Here is a 6,993-nt window from a genome sequence, read left to right as displayed (position 1 = left end):
ATTTTTTTTTTGTGTGTGTCTGTCCAGCAAAGTTTGCAATTCTGATTCTACCTGGTTGCCCATGTGATAGTGAATACAAGGAAACCCATTGTTAGGATCTGATTGCCGGAACCACCAATTTTACCTTGTTAATTTTACCTGGTAAATGTACTGAAAAAGAGACCAGCTAAATAAAGTACATTGTAGAATGTAATTGTAAAATAGGGACTGCCAAGTTCACCTTATTTTAAGTGGTATGGTGTTGTCAATGAGCTTGGATCCGTATACATATAACAGGTTTTCCTGTACATGTATAGGGTAGTAAAGTTGGTTGAATTGATCATGATCAGATGACAGCATAATTCAAAATGGAAACATTGAATAGGACATACATATACATAAGGCACTTACGAATTATGAAATTAACGGAAGTAAATACAATGTGATGCAGAAAATCAAATATTGATTCCTCTATGTCCTAACAAGAAAGTACAAACCCAAACTGTAGTCAAGCTTTCTGTCGTGTCTGTTGTGTGTGTTTCATATATTCTGCTTTCCTTTCCTCGCTTCACCTGCTTCTTCTCTTTCTTCTCCTTTTCTTTTCTTCATCTACGTCATTTTTCCTTCTTCCTCTGCTTCCTTTAAAGGGAAGGTAAACCCAAAAAGCAACGTGGATTGAGTGAAGGCAGCAACATTAGTAGAACACATCAGTGAAAGTTTGAGGAAAATCGGACAATCGATGCAAAAGTTATGAATTTTTAAAGTTTTGGTGTTGAAACCGCTGGATGAGGAGACTACTAGAGGATATGACGTATGAGTGGACAACAATACAAAGAAAATATAAAGGAAATTCAACAAAAATTTACTTTTCTAGAATTATGAAAGAGCAATGGACCAACCTCTTTCAGAAAGCAGGGGGAATAATTGCTACCCCTAACATATGTCAATATCAAGTTGATGGAATTTGTAATTTTCATGAAAAATGGATTTTTGTAGAATTTTCTTTATATTTTCTTGGTATTGTTGTCCACTCATACGTCATAACCTCTAGTAGTCTCCTCGTCCAGCGGTTCCAACACCAAAACTTTAAAAATTCATAACTTTTGCATCGATTGTCCGATTTTCTTCAAACTTTCACTGATGTGTTCTACTAATGTTGCTGCTTTCACTCAATCCACATTGCTCTTGGGGTTTATCTTCCCTTTAAAAGTGAAAATGACCTTTCTTTCTCCACTTTTCTCTTTTTAGTTCAGTATATTTCATCAACTTGTCAAGTACCGGTCAGTCGATTTTGAAGCAATACGGATCTGAATGAATCACAATTACTACAAACTATTGAGTGTTTCATGTTTGCGATTAACATAGGAGATTAATAACAATTGACACCTGGCCATAAAAAAAAAAAAGCCTTTAAAAATATCTTCCCATCTGTCATCATTGTATTCTATAGATTGTTCTTTGAAATTATCAAGATGTGACCGTTGGGACATAGGATTATCACGTGTAGCACAATGTAGCAAACAAACATAATCACAAAGTGAGGCAGCGTGCAGACATGACAAACACAACAGAGGGATCCGATGTACGTTTCGCGCTGTGAAAACGGCTGTCTGAAACACAGTCAGCGGGATCCCCCCCCCCCCCCCCATATCGTGTGTACGAACTTGGTATGTGGTTGATCACAGTTGTCGGGGGTGGGGGGTCTTTCAGGGTTCTCATCCATTCAACATGTAGGTCCATGGTGAACCGAAAGACTGTGCCCCTATTTTTTCCCCGCTTAACTGCTCCATTTTCAGAAGAGGTGTGTATCTTTTCCTGGCTGTGGAGGGTACTGATAAATAGAATGAATTTCCTGTCGTAACTCCGCAATTAATGATACGACATTGGAACACTATTTTTATGCCAACTTTTCTGTACTTTTGTGACCTCAAAAGGTGCTATGCGTAGATAATAGACAAGTCACTGGCCTTGATCACGCAGTTGTTTACATACCCCTTGCGTCGGACTGCCCTACACAGAAAATAGACTAATCTATATTGAGTGACACCTGTGAGACTATTGTCTGCGTTGAAAGGTTCTTTTCTCAAAGGATGTGTGTAGTCACGTGACATACCCATTCACAAAGTCTCGCTCTGCTAGATAACACAAGTTCCCTGTATCCATATGCCATCGAGTCTGTTACACATTCTGTAAAGGGTGTATGACGACTCTTGATGTCATTTCAGGGAGGCTATTCATCCATAAGGCCCTACAGGCCGGCACTATACACTATATTTGTTTATGTCATACTATCATATCACAAGTATCACAAGTATCTTTTCAGTGGACCTATGGTGATCGAAGAACTTACTTATTCCCGTGAAAATATATACTATAGTTATGATAGTTTGTAATGGGTCCAGGAAATTAATTTTGTCTGGATTCCAGGCTTCAGTATCTGTGTAATCAATGTTCTTTTCACAAAGCCGTTTATTATATGCGGTTTGTTTATAGTAACAATCATAGAGAAGGGGAGATAAAGAGAATGACATAGAGAAATGTCGAGTGGGATGTTGAACCAGTGTATTGATGGAATGAACTGAAAAAGCCCCCCCCCCCCCCTCATAAAAATAAATAAATAAATAAGTAATAATAATAATAATAATAATAATAATAATAATAATAATAATAATAATAATAATAATAATAATAATTAATAAACAAGCAAACAAACAGTATTATATGAGAAAACAAATAACGTTATACACAGTACTTCTATTGCTAATATTGAACGATCTCCCTCGTGCGTATCTCCACACAACCTGTATCCATCTTACGTCCTGCATTTTCGATATTTATGTGACACTTCAAAGTAGTCATCGCACGAAACTCATTTGTCAAGAAACAAACCTTGTATGCGCACACATTACATAGTGTCGAGACTAATTTGACTAACTTTCGTTTATTCTTTTAAAGTGTCGTCATGTCTAGGCTACGTCATGCTCAGCAGTTTTGTGGTATACACGTTTTAGATACTGATTGTAGATAGAACGCCTTGGTTTTGTTTCCACTTTACGTAGTGGTCAAAATCTTTGATGTTATTGTTAGTACGTGACTATGCCTCTTAAAGAGTGTCCTATTTAAAACTGCTAATCGTCCGTAACATTTCCCATTCAGCGCGACTTATATTTTCGGGTTCACAAACTTCACAGTACATAATAGTACATCAAACTCTGGGCGACTGAGTGATTGTACTTTCCCGTCTGATTGTTTTATAGGCGCGTGGTGACAATGATTAAAAATCACCCCTTTCATCATATGAATTGTTCCAGTTCACCGTCGCGTAACTGTGCCCGAAAAAGACTTCAAGAAACTGGCCTGAACCACTTCAGAGATGAGGTAGAATAAACACGGTAGTGAGCATGGTCATGTAATATATAAATGGGAGGGTACAGGTGTTGTTACCTCTGGGCGAATAGTTGCGTCTGCGGTTCTTTCATTCAACAAAGACAATTCCACTTAAACGCGGGGAGGGTGAAATGACTGGCACTATTAAGTCGCAAAAGTGCAGCAGCCCACGATTAGCCAGGAGCATTTGTTGTGGCTGTCACGCTGTGTGCATTTCATATCTTTCAGTCAGACCAAAACAGACGAACGCATGATAGGTTAAGCGTAAAGATTAGACTCGTTCTTCTCTCCTCGCACCCACGATAAAAGAGTGAGAAGACAGCGTAGATGACTATCCACATAACTCGTGTGCAGTCATCGAGTCAGTAATCGGTTTCTTTTGAAGTGGCCTTACACTGGAGTGTGAATAGTCTGCTTTGCACGCAGAAACAAGCGACTCCAAAATGTTCAAATCGATCGCTGCGATCGAAATCGTGGAATCCCTCCTCTCTGTCCAGATCCTCAGATTATCAATGCCGATCACTACGAGGACAAATCAATTCCTCTTATACAATGATGATCCACGCCGGAATCTGTGAGCGTTATTCCGCCTGGAAAAACCAACACAATTTGAGGCCTTATCTCCTCCCGTAACCGTGATAGAGGTCAAATGCATCTTGATGGGTGGGTTACACTTCTCTGCCGTAACGCGTATAGATGCTTGCTTGCTTCTTTGGATGTTATAGAGATAGTATAGTTTTGGCTCGGATGGGAATTTAGATAGTAACGTTTGGGGAGATAATTAGAAACCCCTAGTATAAGATATCAAATAATATACAATTTTAAGAAGAATTCAAAGTTTATTCGGTGAAAATTGGTTTTGAATTGGCTGAGATATAAAAAAAAAAGTATAACAAAGTGGTCCTAATAAATGGTGCACGGACCTACCTTTTATTAGAACCACTTTTTTTTTTTTTTGCTTTGTATGTAATACCTTAACCATCAGCCCTTTCATGCAATGATAGCGTAATGGCGTAATGTCCATTATATTAGTTTAATATTATACAATGCAACATTTTGTAACTCTGTCATCAGATACAGAGATGATGATATGAGTCGTATACCACGCACAAACCAGTGTAATCTCCTTCGAACACGGAGACATAAGCTATTCCTGTATCATACATCACGGTTACAGTGAGCATACTTTATGATAATATTACACGTAAAATATAATTACAATGTAGATGATTATGTTGCAGATGTGATGCTATACCGGCCAACATAGTGTATTTGAATGCTGGCAAAGGAAACAGTAATTGGAACATACGATAAAGTTCTGAATTATGTATGTGTATACAGTCAAACCTGTCTATAGCGGCCATCCCAAGGTAGACGGTGGTCGCTATAGACAGGTTTGACAGTATGATAGTAATAAGTCTTATCACTCATCAATATGTGTGGGCTCTTTTCATTTTTTTTTTTTATTTAAAGGGAGTATAGCCATCATATCCAAAAATTGTCAGGCCTATTTTACGAGGGAGTGAACTTTTTGGCTCCGTCAAGCATTTGCAAGTACAGAATGTAGGCCTACATGATAGCGAAATATGTATGACTGAGGGGATAATGGTATGTTCTATGTTGGCAATGACTGTGGTGTTTCAGGGTCATCTTCTGAACTTTAGATGAAGGTTACTGCGGAAATGCAATAAAGGGACTATTTTTTTTTATTGGAAGGTATTATAATAAAATACATGATATATAAAGGCATATTCAAACAACGGGAAAGAGCGCACGACGTATATTGTACCCACTACTGAAAAAAAAAATGTTAAATGAAGTAACGGATGTTTAGAAAATTGCGCAATAAACCGTCATTAGGACCTATATCATCATCATCGTCGTCGACGTCATCATTAATGCTATCATTTTCAATGTCATAAGAATTCAATCATTGTCACTTTATATTTTATTATAGTCGGGCTAACAGAGGTAGAAATAACAACACTGTTTGACAAGTCCACACTACACTGAACTGATTTTATCAGAGGTGTTTTTGGTTGTTTGTTTTTTTGTGTGTGTGTGAGTAGGGGTGGGGGTACTACGTTCAGGTCTGGATATCAAATTTTTATGATTTCGTGAAAGGTGTAAAACTCCCAAGTATACCAGCACCGTCTACTTCATAACCCTTTCTCCATCTTCTTTCTTTTTATAATTTCTTCTTTTCTATTCATTGTTGTTCTTTCTGTAATTTCTCTTTCCTCATCTTCTACACGCCCCTTCTCATCCCTCTTGTTCTCCCTTTCGTTCTTCTATTCTTCTCTTCCTCCTCTTCCTTTTTCTTACCTTTATCTATCATCCAATCACCTTTCCTCTAGTCTGACGATTCATCCCAACGTGTTACAATATTTGGATTTTTTTTAAAGTATTTCGAACCTTAACCCACATTCATCGCGGTTTCAGCGGTCTGTGTGTTCCCCGACTAATCACGTTCACCTCTGGTTGTCATTCTCGTGAGCAAGACCAGAATTCGACCTTAGGATAAAGAGTACCGTCGATTGAGTTCACTGCCCTTTTATTATCCTTTTTCATTGCTCTTTCGCTCTTTGGCCTTATTCTATGACGACACGGTAGACAGGATGTAAGCAACTTACATGATTTTAGTAAATGACTATTTATAACGGACTATTCCAATGTGTGGTGCGTACATAGGAAACACCCTTCCTATGACACAGAAAGAAATATATCGCGTTATAATACATTTTGAACATCTGCATTCAAAAGCTATGCAGTGTATACATAGTCCGAAAGCTGCGTTCCCATCTTCAGATGAGCCTACATGAGGGCATGAAGTCAATATTTGAGAAGGGGTACATTAATGATATGCCCCTTTTCTTTTCTTCATATCCCTCCGGAAAAAATGGAGGAACCCAAGACAGGCATCGTTAGCTTGTTAGTCAGGTCGCTTAATCCGCTCGAACAGGATGTCATTCATGACCACACGCCCATGGATGGAGCAAGTGAGGCATGTCCTACCTTCCTGGAAAATAATGGTACAGTCCCCGCTCAATCATTTTGATATAGGGGTGTAAAATTATTTTGTCCAGAAGATTTACGAGCACAATGCGTCACATGGAGTTATACTGTGTAAAACGATATCGATATTTCGGTTAAAGATTTATTAATACTCAATCTACATATTTCTGAATTCTATCTTCACGATATCATACCGTCATTCATCTTGAAATTGGCGTAAGAACTTTTATGTACCCTATTCTTAAGTCACAATTGACGAGCCATGTGTACACATCCATATTTGGTTGCCACCTCTCTAACAATGGCGCGTGACCCGCGGTTCATCAGAGCCGTAAATTGCGTCAAAAGGAACCTTGTTGGCAAATCACTTAGTATGCGGTGAGGACCCCACGCATTTATGGGCAAAAGCAAAGGAGGACATAAGCGAATCCGACGAGTCAAAGTACACAGAAAGGTTGATTTCTGGTCGTAACCTCCACAGAAGTGCAGACGAACGCATTTGACCTACAGAGTGGCATTTTAATCAAGGGTCTCCAAGGATTGCATGCATCAAAACTATGTTGTCGCTCTTTGTGTGACTTATCAGCGTCACAGAGGGGCTATGTAGCCACA

Source organism: Diadema setosum, chromosome 9, assembly GCF_964275005.1.
Source record: "Diadema setosum chromosome 9, eeDiaSeto1, whole genome shotgun sequence".
Lineage (NCBI taxonomy): Eukaryota > Metazoa > Echinodermata > Echinoidea > Diadematoida > Diadematidae > Diadema > Diadema setosum.
Note: the sequence above shows the minus strand (reverse complement) of the source record.